Source organism: Ceratotherium simum, chromosome 9 (genome assembly GCF_057802395.1).
Source record: "Ceratotherium simum simum isolate JZ-2026a chromosome 9, ASM5780239v1, whole genome shotgun sequence".
Classification (NCBI taxonomy): Eukaryota; Metazoa; Chordata; class Mammalia; order Perissodactyla; family Rhinocerotidae; genus Ceratotherium; species Ceratotherium simum.
The window spans coordinates 12,934,490-12,952,994 of NC_141908.1; the positions used below are offsets into that span (position 1 = coordinate 12,934,490).

The window sequence follows — 18,505 nt, forward strand, 5'->3', positions numbered from 1 at the left end:
TTTTTTTTAGTTGTTGAGATGTATGAGTTCTTCATATATTTTGGAGATTAACCCCTTATCAGATGTATGGTTTGCAAATATCTTCTCCCACTTGTTAGGTTGTATTTTTATTTTGTTGATGGTTTCCTTTGATGTGCAGAAGTTTTTAGTTTGATGTAGTCCCATTTGTTTATTTTTTCTACTGTTTCTCTTGCCCGGTCAGACGTTGTACTTGAAAATATATTGCTAAGACCGATGTTGAAGAGCATACTTCCTATATTTTCTTCTAGAATTTTCATTGTTTCAGGTCTTACGTTCAAGTTTTTAATCCATTTTGAGTTAATTTTTGTGTATGGTGTAAGATAATGGTCTACTTTCATTTTCTTACATCTGGCTGTCCAGTTTTCACAACACCATTTGTTGAAGAGACTTTCCTTTCTCCCTTGTATATTCTTAGCTCCTTTGTTGAAAATTAGCTGTCCATAGATGTGTGTGTTTATTTCTGGGCTCTCGATTCCATTCCATTGATCTGTGTGTCTGTTTTTGTGCCAGTACCATGCTCTTTTGTGCACTATAGCTTTGTAGTATAGGTTGAAATCAGGGGTTCTTTGAAAAGATAAACAAAATAGACAAACTTTTAGCTAGACTCAGCAAGAAAAAAAGAGAGAAGGCTCAAATAATTAAAATCAGAAATGAAAGAGGAGAAATTACAACAGGCACCTCAGAAATACAAATGATTATAAGAGAATACTATGAAAAGCTATACGCCAACAAATTGGATAATCTAGAAGAAATGGGTAAGTTCTTAGAAGCATATAATCTTCAAAAACTGAATCAAGAAGAAATTTGGAATTTGAATAGACCAATCACCAGTTAGGAGATCGAAACAGTAATCACAAACCTCCCCCAAAATAAAAGTCCAGGACCAGATGGCTTCCCTGGTGAATCCTACCAATAATTAAAAGAAAACTTAATACCAATCCTTCTCAAACCCTTCCAAAAAATTAAAGAGGAGGGGAAGCTCCCTAACTCATTCTAAGAAGCCAACATTACCCTGGTACCAAAACCAGACAAGGACAACACAAAAAAAGAAAATTACAGGCCAATATCACTGATGAACATCAATGCAAAAATCCTCAACAAAATACTAGCAAATCACATACAACAATACATTAAAAAGATCATATACCATGATCAAGTGGGATTTATTCCAGGGATGCAGAGATGGTTCAACATCCACAAATCAATCAACGTGATACACCACATTAACAAAATGAAGTATAAAAATCCCAGGGTCATGTCAATAGATGCAGAGAAAGCATTTGACAAGATACAGCATCCATTTATGATAAAAACTCTAAATAAAATGATTATAGAAGGAAAGTACCTCAACATAATAAAGGCCATATATGACAAACCCACAGCTAATATCATCCTCAATGGTGAAAAACTGAAAGCTATCGCTCTAGGAACAGGAACCAGACAAGGATGCCCACTTTCACCACTCCTATTTAACATAGTGTTGGAAGTCCTAGCCAGAGCAATCAGGCAAGAAAAAGAAATAAAAGGGATTCAAATTGGAAAGGAAGAAGTGAAACTGTCACTATTTCCAGATGACATGATTTTATATATAGGAAACCCTAAAGAATCCACCAAAAAACTTTTAGAAATAATAAATAAATACGGTAAAGTTGCAGGATACAAAATCAACATACAAAAATCAGTTGCGTTTCTGTACCCTAACAACAAAGTAGCAGAAAGAGAAATTAAGAATACAATCCAATTTACAGCTGCAACAAAAAGAATAAAATACTTAGGAATAAACTTAACCAAAGAGGTGTACAATCTGTACACTGAAAACTATGAAACATTGCTGAAAGAAATTGAAGAGGAAACAAAGAAATGGAAATATATTCTGTGCTCTTGGATTGGAAGAATTAATGTAGTTAGGATGTCCATACTCCCTAAAGCAATCTATAGATTTGATGCAATCCCTGTCAAAGATCCAGCAACATTTTTCACAGAAATAGAACAAAGAATCCTAAAATTTATATAGAAGACAAAAGACTCTGAACAGCCAAAGGAATCCTGAGAAAAAAGAACAAAGCTAGAATCAGCTTTTCTATATATACAAGGAATCCTGCTGGGAGTTTAGTTGGGATTACATTAAATCTGAAGATCAATTTGGCTAGAATTGATGTCTTTATATATTGAGACTTCCAATCCATTTATACATGTCTTTCCATTTATCAGGTCTTCTTTATCTCTTTCATCAGCATTTTGTGGTTTTTAGCATACAGAATCTGTATAAATTTTCCTAGAGTTATTCCTAAATATTTCATATTTTTGAAGTTATTATAATATAAAAAATTGTGATTTATTATTATTACTAGTGCATAGAAATCATTTGCATGTTGAATTTGTGTCCCGTGGCCTCGTGAAACTCACTCATCAGTCCTAGGAACTTTTTTATAGATTCCTCAGGATTTTCTACGTCAACAATTATCTGTGAATAGAGAGAGTGTTACTTCCTTCTTTCTAATCTGCATGGTTTGTATTTTTTTTTCTTGTCTTAATTGTACCTGTTAGGGCTTTCAGTATGAAATTGAATAGAAATGGTAAGAGTGAACATCCTTGCCTAGTTCCTGATTTCAGTGGGGGAGTATTTAGTTTTTTACCATTAAGAGTGATGTTAGCCATAGTTTTAATTAATTTATTTATTTATTTTGCAGATGCTCTTTACTACATTGAGGAAGTTCCCTTCTATTTCTAGTTTACTGAAAGTTTTTATCATGAGTGGATGTTTGATTCTTTTCAAATATGCTTCTGCATCTATTAATGTGATCATGTGGTTTTTCTTGTTAAGTTTGTTAGTGTGGTTTATTGGGTGTTGAATCAATCTTGCATTCCCAGAATAAACTCCACTTGGTCATAATATATTATTCTTTTTACATATTGCTATATTCATTTTGCTAATGTATTGTTGAGGACTTTGCATCTATGATCATGAAAGATATTGGTCTGTAGTCTTCTTTTCTCATACTGTCTTTATCTGGTTTTGATAGGAGGATAATACCCCTAGCTTCATGACATGAGTTCTGAAGTGTTCTCTCTCCTTCTATTTACAGGAGAGGTAAGGAACAATCAGTGTTATTTCTTCCTTGAATGTTTGGTAGCTAACTTTGAATGTCAAGATTTCCCATTTGGGCCTGGCATTTTTTCTTTTATAATTTTAGAAAGTTATAAAACTACAAATTCAGTTTTCTTAAAAGATATTGGATTATTCTTTATTTCTTCTTAAGTGAGTTTTAATTATTTATGTCTTACTAGGAATTGGTCCATTTCTTCTAAATTGTCAAATTTATGTGCATAGAGTTGTTTATAGTATATTATTATTACCCTTTTAATATCTGTGTGGTTACTAGTAATCTACCCTCTTTCATTCCTGATGTTCATAATTTGCATCTTCTCTAGTTTTGACCAAGAAAATGATCAGTCTGGCTAGAGGTTTATCTATTTTTTGAAAGAATTAGATTTTGGTTTAATTTTTTGTTTGTTTTCAATTTCATTATTTCTGTTCTGATCTTTGTTATTTTTTCCTTTCTGCTTCCTTTGTACTTACTATATTTTTATTTTTCTAATTTCTTGAGGCAGAATCTTAAGTAATTGGCTTGAGACCTTCCTTGTTTTAAATATTAGCATTTAATGCTACTGGTTTCTCTCTAAGCACTGCCTTAGTTGCAACATTATTGCATTTTCGTATTCTTTCAGTTCAACATATTTTCTAATTTCTCTTGAGAGCTCCTCTTAAATTCATGGATTATTCAGTAGTGTGTTATTTAATTACCAAATATTTAGGGATTTTCCAAATAGTCTATTATTAATTTTTAGATTTATTTTGTATAGTTAAAGAACTTTGAATAATTTTAACTTTTTAAAATTTAATCAGCTTTGTTTGGTGGCCCAGAATATGGTCTTCATGGTGAAGCTTCTAAATGCACTTGAGAAAAAGCTATAGTCTGCTGCTGGATTGTTCTATAAATAATTAGACCAGGTTGGTTGATGGTGTTATTCAGTTCTTCTATATCTTTGTTGATTTTCTATGTGTTTATTCTATTTATTACTGAGAGAAATATTGAATTTTCCTACTATAATTTGGATTTGTCTATTTCTTTTTCAATTCTTTAAGTTTTTGTTTGATGCATTTTGAAGCCCTGTGTTCAGTGTATACACATTTAGGATTGCAATGTATTTTGGTTAATTAACCAAAATTAACTTTTATCATTATGTTATGTCTTTCTTTATCCCTAGTAATTTTCCTTGTTCAAAAGTCAGCTTGGTCTGTTATAAATAGCCACTCCAGTTTTTTTAAATTAATGTTTGCATGATAGATCTTTGGCCATTCTATTATTTTTTAACTATATCATTATGTTTCAAGTGGGTTTTCTGTAGACAGCATATAGCTGGGTCTTTTTGTTTTATACAATCCAACAGTCTCTGTCTTTTGATTGGCGTGTTTTAACTATTTACATTTAATATAATTGTTATTATGGTTGTATTTAGGCAATCATTTTACTACATATATTCTGTTTGTCCCTTCTATTTTTCATTCCTCGATTTTCCTTCTCCTTCTTTTGTTGAATTATTTGAATATTTTCAAGATTCCGATTTAATTGTTCTTTAGTTTTTTGACTATGTATCTTTGTGTAGTTTTTTTAGTGGTTAATTTGAATCTTATAATCTAAGAATTACTGAACTTTATACATTCTACTTATAAATAATATTTTATCATTTCAGGGAACATATAGAAATTTTACCATATAGGTCACTTTACCATCCTCCCATTTTGAGGTTTCTGTCATATGTATTACATCTACATACATTGAAAATCCCTTAGAAAATGTGATGATTTTTGTTTTCAATAGTCATACATAATTTTAATAAATTTAAGAAATCAATAGAGTCTATTCTCTTTACCCACATGCTTACCATTTCTGTTGCTCTAACTTCATTCCTGGTATTCCAGGATTTCTTTTGCTATTATTTACCTTTCACCTGAAGAACTGCCTTTTTGCATCTCTTTTAAGGCAGGACTGTTTTCTTTCATCTGAGAATTTTTGCATTTTGCTTTTATTCCTGTAAGATAATTTCACTTGTTACTGGATCCTGAGTGGACAGTTCTTTTCTTTCAGCACTTTAAAAATATGGTTATATTGTCTTCTGGACTCCCTGGCCTCTGATAACAAATCTGGTGTCATTTGAATCTTTGTCCTCTAGTATGTAGTGTGTCATTTTTCTTTGACTGCTTTTAAGATTTTTATAAATCTTTGTTTTTCAGCAGCAATTGGATTATAATGTGCCTGGGCATGATTTTCTTTAAGTTTATCTTGTTTGGAGTTTTCAATGGTTCTTGGATCTGTAAATTTATGTCTTTCACCAAATATGGGCAATTTTCAGCCATTATTTCTTCAGATATTGTCTCTGCATCAATCTCTTTCTTCTTTCATTCTGGGACTCCTATGACACAAATATTAGGCCTTTGAGTATTGTCCCACAGATTCCTGAGTCTTGTTAAATTTTCTCATAGTCTTTTTTTCTCTCTGTTGTTCAGATTAGATAATTTCTATTGCTCTGTCTTCAAGTTTATTGACTCTTTCCTCTGTCTTCTCAGTTCTATTCTTGAGCCCCTCCAGTGAAATTTTTATTTCTGATATTATATTTTTGCATTAAAACTCTCATTTGGTTCTTGGTTCTATTTTAGTTTCTATTTCTTTGCTGAGAACTTTTATTTTTCCATTTGTTCTTAAGAGTATCTATCCTCACTTCTTAGAGCATAGTTAGAATAGCAGCTTTAAAGTTGTTGCATGATCATTCTAACATTTGGTTAATCTCAGGGATGGTATCTATTCATTGCCTTTCTCCTTGAGAGTTGTTTATGTTTTCCTAATTTTTTGTGTATTAAGAAATTTTGGGTATACTGTATATTTTGAATATTATGATATGAGACTCTGATTTCTGTTTAAATCATCTACACAATGTTGATTATTTCTTGTTTGTTTTAGCAGTCAGTTAATCTTGTTAGATTGAGATCGTACACCCTGGTCCACTTTTTTAATGTGGGCTCCTGTACAAATGTGGATTTATTTTTAAAAGTCCTTGTAGTAGTGATTCCAGTCAGTTTCGTGTGTATGTAGTTCTAGGGTAAGTCTTTGACTTTATGCGCAAATTTAAATTTTCTTTTTCTCTAGTTACGTACTTTCTATTATTTCCCCCCCATGCTCTGGTTCCCCTGGTTCCCTCTTCCTGGTGTTCTGGCTATAATGTCTGGGCCTTTGGCCATCTTACACTGTCACCAGGTTCCACCCCGCAGGCCTCATCATGCCCGTGGGAAGAAGAGGGGTTCTGCCTCTTTGTTTGCACTTACTTGGTTGCACTTACACTGCCTCAATTGCCAGTGGGAAAGTGGGGAGGTACTCATTCTTTGTTAGTGCTTGCTTGGTGTGCAGTGGAGAGAATTGATATGAATCTCCCTTGCAGAGTTCACTGCCATTTCTCCTGTGGGATGTTTCATGGATGCTGTCTTTTGCTGCCATTTGCTTGATATAGGGTGAGGAGAATCAAGAGGGCTCCAACCTACAGAATTCTTTTTTGCCACAGTGGTAAGGTAGGGAAGGGAAGGGATGCCATTTCTTTGCTGGCATACACTTAGTGCAGGGTGGGGAGATTCTGAGGACTCTGATCCTCAGGGTCCACATCTGCCTTGCTGGGAGAGGGGGAGAATTAAATCACTTCTTCAGTACTTCTCACTTGGAGTAGGGAAGGTGAAGTCTCATGCGAGACCCGTCTTCCCAGTCCTCCGGCTAGAGACAGTAAAAATTTCCTGGGGATTTTATTGTTCATACTTGTTGACTGTTCTGTGTTTTGGGCTGCTTTAGCACTGAAGCTGGGATATATAAGAGGCAAAAATATCCCAAACTAACTAGCTCAGATTTCTCCTCTGAGCTCCAGGAATTTATGTCCATCTGCCTCCTTGATATCTCAATTTTAACTACACAGTCAGGAACGATCTCATGATCATCCCTGCAAAATCTGATTATTTCTAGCGTTGCCTATCTATCTATCCTTCAATATACAATATTTCACAATTGATTTCACCTCCTAAATACCTCTCAAGTATGTTCATATTGCTTTATCTGCACTGTCACTATCCTAGTCTGAGCCTGTAGCATCTTTCATCATGATTGTCAGAATAACCTTTTAGGTTATTTTCCCTGAATCCTATATTTCCTTCTCCAATCAGAATGAGCTCTTTAACAGACCAGTCTGATCATGTCAGCCTGCCTGCTTAAAAAAAATTTGACTTTAGAGAAATCCTTATCTTGGACCACAAGACCTTGTCTGATCTGGTCCTTGCCAACTCTCCAACTTAATCAATTAATTCATTAATGCACTCATTCAACAAATATTTATTGAGTTTCTAGTATGTGTTAGGAACTTTTCTTATTGCTGGGCTTATAGCAGTAAACAAAACAAAGTTCTTGTTTTTATGGAGCTTATATTCTAGTAGGAGGATACGTACACAAAACATATAAACAGTATATCATTTGCTGATAAGTGAAAAGATGAAAAACATATCAGTGTAACGGGACAGGGAATTATGGGGGAGGTGTTATTTTAATAAAGTTGACAGGGAAGGTCTCACTGGGAAGGTGAAATTGAGCAGTGACTTGAAGAAAATGAGTAGGCAAGCCATGCCAATACCTGAGGGAAGAAACAGGCTTAGGGAACTTGAAGTGCAAAGAATCTGAAGCAAGAGTGTGCTTGGGTGTCCAAGGAACAGTGAGAAAGCTAGTCTGGCTCAGAGGAGTAAGTTAGAAGGAGGAGCAGTAGGAGATGACACAAGAAAGATAGCAGGGGTCCATTTGTGTAGGGCCTTGTAAACCGTAGTAAAGACTATATTTTATTGTGCATTGGATGAGAAGATATGGATGGTTTTTAAGCAGGGGCATGCCTATAGGCAGTCTTTGCACCAGAGCTCCCTGTTGGGTAAGTCAAAGCTTTCTCAGAGCTGTACTGAAGTCTGAGGCTCTCCTCATTCTGTCCTCCTTCCTTTCACAGATACTGGACCTGCATCATGTTCTGAAGACCTTCCTTGCTTCCTCCTGTTCCATCTTACTCAATAAATCATTTTTACTTGTGACTCTGAGATCAGCATCTACTTGGAGGAACTACCTAACACAATCACCAACCACCAAGTCTTCCAAAGTAAAACATTTTATTCTTTCATTTTGCTTTTTCCTTATGTGCTAAAATTCAATTGGTTATCAAGTTCTGTCAATTTTCTAAGAAAAAAATGTCTTTTTAATTTTGTGATTCTCAAAGTGATATTTGCCATATTCTTGGAAATCCACAAATTCTCTGTATTTTAAAAATTTACGTATTATAGCTTGTTGCAAGTTTATAACTAAGCATCACACAATTTCAACGTTCATTTTTATCAGTCAAGATCCAATCAGGAGAAAAAATGACATCAGTAATTTGAAGAAGGAAAAAAAGTATAAAGAATTGTTAACTACTAAAAGGTGGTTAACTACCACAAGGAGTAAAAGAAGGACTCCAAAGGATGCAGAAACAGCAAACGCAAAAGGAAGCTACAAACTGTAGAACTGAGAGAAAGTGAACAAGAAAGGGATTATGTACTCAGAGGAACACACCCAAGGCTGAGATTCAGACCTCATTGCAGACTTCTACCAGACAGCCTGCTGATAGAAAACTTGGCAGAGGGCATGAACTAGAGCCGGTTCCTAGGAATGGACACTGGGTGGCTGAGAAACTTGCTGAAAGGTGTGAGCGGGCCTGAGTTAGTCCGTAGGAACAGTCTGTGGGTGGTTTGAGAAACTTATAGTGTAGGCTACAGCTGGTGCATGAGGGCTGTTGAAGTGAGTTCTACTGGGCTTCTCATTTCTCATATACTGGCAGCTGCTCCCCAAACAGCACATCGGAACCAGGGGTAAAAGGCCCCTGGTTATGTTTGCAGTATTCCTCCAGTATCCTCTATTGACAAAACCTAACATGGATCCAGCTGGAACTGGAAAATGTTTACATAGTCCATCTCCAGTGTCACAAAGCAGGGAAAAGAAGGGTGCGTTTGGAACTGAGAGGCAATAAACTGATTATCATATTCAAAGTAAAGGCCAAATTGTGTCATGAGATGGCATAGTTGACAATATCAGTGATCCATTCATATCCTCTCCAATCCCTTCACCATTTTCATACACTGATTCATGGCCTGCTTTTACACCCAACAGTCAGCACCTGTATTTCTACGTCAGAGGGTTGCCCTCAAGTTTCTAGAGCCTGCTTTTCTGAAATGCTTGGTAATTTACGTCTGTCTAGGGACATCCTTTCTCCAATGACTTCTGGGTTTGATGGGTGCGTGAACATAAGTATTTAGGCTCCCCTGTCCCTCATCAGAGGAACTTGGGCGTGTGACCTAGAGCTGGAGTCTGTCTCTAGAGCTCCCCTGCAGGATTAAGTCAGTTCACACCTGTGGGACTTCCCTTAGCATTAGGCCCTCATTTGGCTTGCTTCTGTTGTCTATCTCATTTCTTTATTCTCCTACTAGTTTTTCCTGAGAACTCTTCTTGATAAATTCCATTCATTGGAGTCCTTGTCTTAGGGATCGCCTCTGGAGAAGCCAAATGAAGTCAGATCCTATATAACATATAACAGATGTTTTGCATTAGTTTGAGAAAAGAATTGCAAAAGTAGAATCAAATCATCACATAGGATATGGTAGTAGGAAATGTTGAACTAAAATGCATAATGACATGTGTGTCTTTCCATTCAGTCCATATCTGTGTGTGAATTAAATATTCATATGGCTCAAGTCATGGCACATATCACTTCTAACAGATCACTAGCAACAAAAGTATGATAGTAAAGATGTAATAAATTTTTATTTCCTAAGTTTAGCAATAACTGCATTAAGTAACTATTTAATCCAGATATCAATAATGTCACAATGTTCTTAGAATGTACAAGAAACTAGCTTCACAGAGATACCAGGAAACATCTTAGTAACACTGCCATTACAGTAGTGCTCACTGGCAAGGTTTTGATTAAGTATAAGGTTAGAAACAGAGCCTGGTAGTTATTAATATCATTTTGTAGAATATACTTATGTAAATAGTCATTCCTTACACAAGTATTACAAAAACAGATTAAAAATAAAATTGGTTTTGAGGTTATATGTTTTTTTCTCTTAAATGCATAATGGTCTTTTCATTTCAGCAGAATAACAAAATATGTCACATTGAAGTTAATGTTAATTTGAATTTTATTAATTTTATCTTTTTGTCTGTATTTAATTTAAATATGGTTTAGGTTTTATCATTGTATATGAGCTATAAGCATAAGGAGTTTATACCTAATTTTATATCTGTATATTTTTAAGGGATATTATAATAAAAATAGAGGAGAGATATTGGTAGTGTCAATAATGCATTTCATTAAAAGGGGTCCGTATATTAGTGAGGTTTAAGAAACAGTTCTTTAATCCATTTAATTTAAATCCGTTTGGTTTAAAATATGGTCCGCAAACCAGTAGCAGCAGCATCAACTTGGAATTTGTTAGAGTTACAAGTTCTTGAGCTCCAGCCAGACCTGCTGAATCAGAAACTCTGAGATTAGAGCCCAGTCACCTGTGCCTTCACAAGTCCTCCAGGTGATTCTGATGAGCTTTGGAGTTCCAGAAACCTGCTCTAATTCTTCCTCTCCTCCTCTGTTTAGGCTTTCTTCCTCCTTTGGGTGTCTCTGGCTACAATCTCTACATTTCTAATCCCCCTCCACACAGCAGTGAAAGGGATCTTCCTAGAGCACATTTAACATGTCACTCTTCCTTTAAGTATCTTAAATGGGTAACTTTTTTTTTTTAAATAATTTATTTATTTATTTATTTTTCCCCCAAAGCCCCAGCAGATAGTTGTATGTCATAGCTGCACATCCTTCTAGTTGCTGTATGTGGGACGTGGCCTCAGCATGGCTGGAGAAGCAGTGCGTCGGTGCGCTCCCGGGATCCGAACCCGGGCCGCCAGCAGTGGAGAGCGTGCACTTAACCACTAAGCCACGGGGCCTGCCCATAAATGGTTAACTTCTGTAAGACAGTCATCTTATCTGTAATACAGGAATAAGAATACCCTTCATCAATTTGTTGTGAGGGTGAGCATAAAGTAAGCATTAATTAAATGGTGACGGTTACTATTATCATTCCTCTCCCCAACATTTTTGCCATCAGCAGTAGCATCTTCCATTGCCTAAAGAATTAATTATAAATGTTTTATGAGTTTGTGAAATTATCTACCATATGAGTCTTCATGGAAGATGATCCCCAATTTACCAGCCTCCCTTGTATCAAGCACAAAACTGACATCTCAGATAATCCTGTGTCTGACTCTGAAATGGGAGTGAATGACTCAAAGCAGCAGTGAAGGGTTCATGCTGGCTGTGGGACAGCAGCAGCAGCAGCAGCAGTTTTCAGGAGCAGCAATGATAGAGCTTTTAATGGTGTCCGGTGTCCACTGTTCATGGTGTCTGGGGGAGAAGCTGTGGGGACAATGGTGTCATTCCAGGACTAATTTTGGAGATGATTTTGGCAGTGGCTCTGGCTGCCTTTCTTCTCTTTTTCTTCCCTGTCTTGTGTGTCTGATTTTCCAGGTTTTTAATAGATTTTGTGAGCTATTCTTAGTCTGTTTAAATTTATATCTCCTTTTTAGGCATAAATCAGCCAATCACAGTATCCTTTGCTTACAACTAAGAAACAGACTGGTACAGGCCTCACAGTCTATTTTCAGATTCAGTTCTCATCACTCTCCTTCCCACAAACCTAATGTTTTAACAGTCCTGGAGCGTTCACCATTTCACAAATGCATCACATGATTTCTTGCTTCTTTATCTGTGCTTATGATGTTCCCTCTGCCTGGGAAACCTATTTTGCCTGGTAAAATTCTATTTATCCTTTAAGATCAAGTAATTCTTGCCAGAATTAATTTCTCATTATTGATGTTTAGATATCTAATGGGTAGCCTACTTGTATTCTGACCAAGAATAATGAAATAAAATCCTGAGATGTTTAGAAAAACAATTAATAAAAGTAAAATTTCCTTTAGCTAGTAGGCTGGTATGACCAACCCCCATCCATCATTTCTATAACTGACACTGCCTGCTTTCCTCCTGGGGATTTATGTAATTTTGTTGTTGGTTCCATCCAGTTGATTCTGACTCCTAGAGACCCTGTTTATAGCAGAGCTGAACCCTGCCTGGTCTTTCTGTGCCATCCTCTCACTTTCCAGTGCTGTATCAGACAATGCTTCACTGCTATTCAGAGAGTTTTCATGGCCAATTTTTTCAGAAGTGGGTGGCCAGGTCCTTCTTCCTAATCTGTCTTAGTCAGAAGCTCTGCTGAAACCTGTGCACCAAGGGTAACCCTGGTGGTATTTGAAATACCAGTGGCATAACTTCTGGCATCATAGCAACACTCAGCCTCCACAGTATGACAATGGACAGATGGGTGGTATGGGAAACGAACCTGGGCCATGGTGGTGAGAGCACTCAATCTTAACCACTAGACCACCAGGGCTGGCTTATATAATTTAGGGCTTGTAATTGTGATAGAAGATAATACATTTTAGAATTATGAAATAACTTGCCCATTAAAAAAATCATGAAACTGGAATATTATGGAAATTGTTGATAAAAAGAAACAATGTGTAAATAAAGCCATAAGGTCAACTTGTCTCATATTGTACTTAGGCCCAGTTTTGGACACTGTGCTTGACTTCCTATATATTTTCCGTTCTCTCTCATCTGTGTAGCAGCCATGTGGTTTAGGGTACTGACCCTATCTCCAAAGGTGTACCATGATTAGTCTAAGGCAACCATGATCATCAATGGTTTAGGAACCCAATCCTAAGCCAACTGCATGATATTATATTTGTCTAAATGAATATGTTGGCCCAATCAGACTAAAAGGCTTTTGATTCTCTGTCTCTCTCACCCACTTTCTCTATGCATCTATACCCATGTATCTATCATCTGTCTAGCTTTCTAGACAGGAAACATGAAGCTTCAAGGACCATCATGAACCAAACTGTAATCCCAAGTTTGAAGTCAATACTGTGAATGGCAAAAAGAAAACACAGAAAAAAATCTAGGTCCTTGGTGACACTGAACTACTAATCCACCAGCCCTGAGTCCTACCCTGTGCAGATCCACTGCATAGAGCCATGTGGTTTAGGCATTTACATGGACCAAGATGTGATTGGTGGCCTTGAAGTCCGTAGTCTGAATCTATTGATGTTAAAAACAATATATCACCTTTAATGCTTAAGGCAGTTTGAACTTTTTCAAGGTTGTTACTTGCAGACAAAAGGACTCTGATATCCACGTAACATGTACACCCCTAGATCCCCTATTTTGTCACTGCAAATCACGTATGCTTCCCTGGTTGCATTGACACCTCCTTGAGAGTGCGCAGCGTGTCATTTTTGTATAGCTTGGATCTGTCCTAGTTCCTTGCACAAAAGAGGGATTCAGTAAATTTTGATCAAATTTTTACATTTATGCTCAATTTCTCTAGCTGAATAAGATGATGTGTGCCAAAAGATAAATGAATAATATAGGAATAATTGATATTATAGTTATCATTTATTAAGCACCTGCTATATGTCAGTTGTGACTCCTGATACATTAACTTACTTATTAGCAACTTTCTAAGAAATATTAACATCAGTTTGCAGGTGAGGGAACAGAGTCTTAGGAAAGTTACCGACTGTCCATAGTCACAAAATTATCATGAATGTAAGACCATGATTCAAACCAAAATTCATCTGGCTCATTGATAAAGATGACAATGATAATAATGCAACACATAAGAAACAGTTCAGAGAGAGGAGTCAAGATGGCGGCATAGGCAGACTCGGAACTCACCTCCTCCCGTGGACACAGCCAATTTACAACTACTCGTGGAAAAATTACCCCTGAGACAGAACTGAAAACTGGATGAGAGGAACTCCTGCAACAACGGATAATCCTAACTGGGGTAGAAGAGGCAGAGACCCCCTTCCGGAGAGGAAAAATGCCGCCTTCACAAGCCGCCAGCTTCACGGCTGCCAGGAGCAGCTCACAGGTACGCAGCCCTCCCTGGATGCGTGGGGTCCTGAGCCAGGGAGTGCCCCCGCTGTGGGCATATTGTGGACCCAGCAGAATCGAGACCAGCGGCATAATATCTGACTGTGCCTGCTACTAAAACACTGGGGAGCACCCCCAGAAAACCCGGTTCACAAAGAAACTAAAACTGGCTCTTAAAGGGCCTGTGAGCAAACTCACCCGTTTCAGGAAGCACCCTAAAATCACCAGAAAGAAAGGTGTACAGTGCTTTGGTGACAAGAGACTCACCTAATAGGCCCTGAGTGCATCTCGGTGAGGGGTGAGACCTCTCCAGGGACTGGGACATTGGCGGCAGCCATTGTTGTGGCCTGGTGTGGGCATGCTGACACAGACACCATTGGAGTTCTCCCTGAGGCCTGCTAGCCCAGGGTCTGCCCCACCCGCTAGAGCACCGATTTAATCCAGCTCAGCCAGGGCAGGCAGCCCACCCTAGAGACTGGCCCCACCCAACAACAAGCCCTCAGGCAACTTGTGGGCCTGCATAGATTGGTGACTGGATGCTCTGCAGCCTGGCAACTGAGCCGACTTGAGCAGGGCAGGGTGTGCACAAGGAGCGGGTGGAGAGTGTGGGGCAGTGGCAGAGTGTGTGGGGCTCCCGCCTTGGAGAGACTGAGTCCGCTTGGGGAGGTCGGGGCGCTCACACGGGGCAAGACTGTGTTGACTGTGTGTGTGGACCTGTGGGAAGCAGGGCTTCTCAGCCGCAGAAGACTTGTCCTTCTCAAAGACCCACATAGGAGGTTTGCTCCACCTTCCAAAACCTGAAACAATTGGGTGCTCCTGTGCCTGAGGCCAGCCCCACCCAGCTGCAATCCTCAGAGAGCTGACAAGAGACCTAATAGGCTAGAGGCTTACAGCAATTGTAAGGCCCTGAGCCTAACAACCTGCCACACTGGGGGCCTACTCACTTAAAAGAAATACTGCAACACAAACGTGGTATTAGAACTTGCAGCCAACTGTGCTGGGGATCCCCACACCTGATAAAGAGACTGAAGGGCCCAAAACAACTACAAGCAGCTGAGCATTACAACAGCTGGCCAGGAGCATAACTCAGCCTCCCTGGGCGCCTACAGGGAGAGCAAACAGGCCACAGCAGAAGGATACACGTAGCCCACATAGGGGTCACCACTGGAACATTGAGAACTGAGGGAAGCACACTGGAAGCCTCCTAAGCCATCACTTACATAAGGTCACCTATCCAAGAGCAGGAGACGTAGCTGACCTACCTAATACATAGACACAAGCACAGGGAAAGAGGCAAAATGAAGAGGCAAAAGAATACATTCCAAGTAAGGGAACAGGACAAAACCCCAGAAAAGGAACTAAGTGAAACAGAAATGAGCAACCTACCCGACAGAGAGTTCAAACTAAGAGTGTTAAGAATGCTCACTGATGTGGGGAGAAGAATAGATGAACTCAGTGAGAATGTCAACAAAGAAATGGAAGATATAAAAAAGAACAAATCAGAAATGAATACAATACTGGAAATGAAAAATTCATTAGAGGAACTCAAAAGCAGAGTAGAGGATACAGAAGAACGGATCTGTGAGCTGGACGAAAGACTAGAAGAAATTACCCAAGGTGAACAGGTAAAAGAGAAAAGAATTAAAAAGAGTGAGGACAGTCTAAGGGACCTCTGGGACAACATCAAGCGCACTAACATCTGTGTTATAGGTGTCCTGGAAGGAGAAGAACGAGACAAGGGGTCAGAGAATCTATTTCAAGAAATAATAGATGAAAACTTCCCTAACCTAAGGAAGGAAACAGACATCCAGGTACAGGAAGCACAGAGAGCCCCAAACAAGATAAACCCAAAGAGACACACACCAAGACACATCATAATCAAAATGTCCAGAATTAAAGATAAAGAGAGAATCCTAAAAGCCGCAAGAGAATGTCAAGTTACGTACAAAGGAAACCCCATAAGGCTATCAGGTGACTTCTCAGCAGAAACCTTACAGGCTAGAAGAGAATGGCACGATATATTTAAAGTGCTAAAAGGAAAGAACTTACAGCCAAGAATACTCTACCCAGCAAGGTTATCATTCAAAATGGAAGGAGAGATCAAAATTTTCCCAGATAAGCAAAAATTAAAGGAGTTTGTCACCAAGAAACCACTGCTACAAGAAATGTTAAAGGGACTGATTTAAGGGGAAAAGAAAAGACCACAAATAGGAAAAATTATCTATTTCCATGATTAGAACGTAATGGATACAAGTGCACAACAAAGAGGTTAGATATGATATCAAAAACATGAGGGAGGAGGGGAGTTAAAGAGTAGAGCTTTCAGACAGAGGTCAAACTAAAGTGACCATCAATTCTGTATAGAAGAAGAAAGGAACAGAGAAGGACTACTAAAACACTGAGAAAAAAAAAAAGTTAAAAAATGACAGTAAGTACATACTTATCAATAGCTACTTTAAACGTCAATGGACTAAATGCTCCAATTAAAAGGCATAGGGTGGCTGACTGGATAAAAAAACAAGACCCATATATATGCTGCATACAAGAGACACACTTCAGACCTAAAGACACTCACAAACTGAAAGTGAAGGGATGGAAAAAGATACTCCACGCAAATGGCAATGAAAAGAAAGGTGGGGTAGCAGTACTCATATCAGACAAAATAAACTTTAAAACAAAAACTGTAAAAAGAGACAAAGAAGGGCATTACATAATGATCAAGGGAACAATCCAACAAGAGGATATAACACTTGTAAATATCTACGCACCCAATGTAGGTGCACCTAAATATATAAAGCAATTATTAACAGACATAAAAACAGAAATAGACAGTAACACAATAATAGTAGGGGACTTTAACACTCCACTTACACCAACGGATAGATCATCCAAACAGAAGATCAATAAGGAAACATTGGCCTTAAACGACACACTAGAACAGATGGACCTAGTAGATATATACAGAGCATTCCATTCAAAAACCGAAGAATACACGTTCTTTTCAAAGGCACATGGAACATTCTCCAGGATTGATCACATATTAGGCCACGAAACAAGTCTCCATAAATTTAAGAAGATTGAAATAATACCAAGCATCTTTTCTGACCACAACGGTATGAAACTAGAAATCAACTATAGAAAGAAAATCAGAAAAGCCACAAATACGTGGAGATTAAACAAAATGCTACTGAACAACGACTGGGTTAATGAAGAAATCAAAGAAGAAATCAAAAAATACCTGAAGACAAATGAAAATGAAAATACGACATGCCAGAATTTATGGGATACAGCAAAAGCGGTTCTAAGAGGGAAGTTTATAGCGATACAGGCCTATCTCAACAAACAAGAAAAATCTCATATAAACAATCTAACAATGCACCTGAAGGAACTGGAAAAAGAAGAACAAACAAAGCCCAAAATCAGTAGAAGAAGGGAAATAATAAAAATCAGAGCAGAAATAAATGAAATAGAGACCAAAAAAAAATAGAAAAAATTAATAAAACCAAGAGCTGGTTCTTTGAAAAGATCAACAAAATAGACAAAACTTTAGCTAGACTCACCAAAAAAAAAGAGAGAAGGCACAAATAAGTAAAATCAGAAATGAAAGAGGAGAGGTTACAACAGACACCTCAGAAATACAAAAGATTATAAGAGAATACTATGAAAAGCTATATGCCAACCAATTCGACAATCTGGAAGAAATGGATAAATTCTTAGAATCCTACAACCTTCCAAAACTGGATCAAGAAGAAGTAGAGAATTTGAATAGACCAATCACCAGTAAGGAGATCGAAACAGTAATCACAAACCTCCCCAAAAATAAAAGTCCAGGACCAGACGACTTCCCTGGTGAATTCTACCAAACATTCAAAGAAGACTTAATACCTATCCTTGTCAAACTCTTCCAAAAAATTGAGGAGGGGGGGAAGCTCCCTAACTCATTCTACGAAGCTGACATTACCCTGATACCAAAACCAGACAAGGACAACACAAAAAAAGAAAATTACAGGCCAATATCACTGATGAACATCGATGCAAAAATCCTCAATAAAATACTAGCAAATCGCATACAACAATACGTTAAAAAGATTATACACCATGATCAAGTGGGATTTATTCCAGGTATGCAGGGATGGTTTAACATTCGCAGATCAATCAACATAATACACCACATTAATAAAATGAAGAATAAAAATCACATGATCATCTCAATAGATGCAGAGAAAGCATTTCACAAGATACAGCATCCATTTATGATAAAAACTCTGAATAAAATGGGTATAGAAGGAAAGTACCTCAACATAATAAAGACCATATATGAGAAACCCACAGCTAATAT

At 37.7% G+C, this 18,505-nt stretch overlaps 1 long non-coding RNA gene across 3 annotated transcripts in view; it reads left to right on the forward strand.

Moving 5' to 3' along the window:
- Window positions 1-18,505, forward strand: part of LOC147916235 (uncharacterized) — a 111,797-nt gene that overhangs the window by 83,931 nt on the left and 9,361 nt on the right. For 2 of the 3 annotated variants that reach the window (XR_015553156.1, XR_015553158.1), the window contains exon 5: window positions 8,098-8,387. This is a non-coding gene — a long non-coding RNA (uncharacterized LOC147916235). Of the gene's footprint in view, window positions 1-8,097; window positions 8,388-18,505 lie in introns of those variants that run through there. The other variant, XR_015553157.1, reaches the window with a different exon arrangement.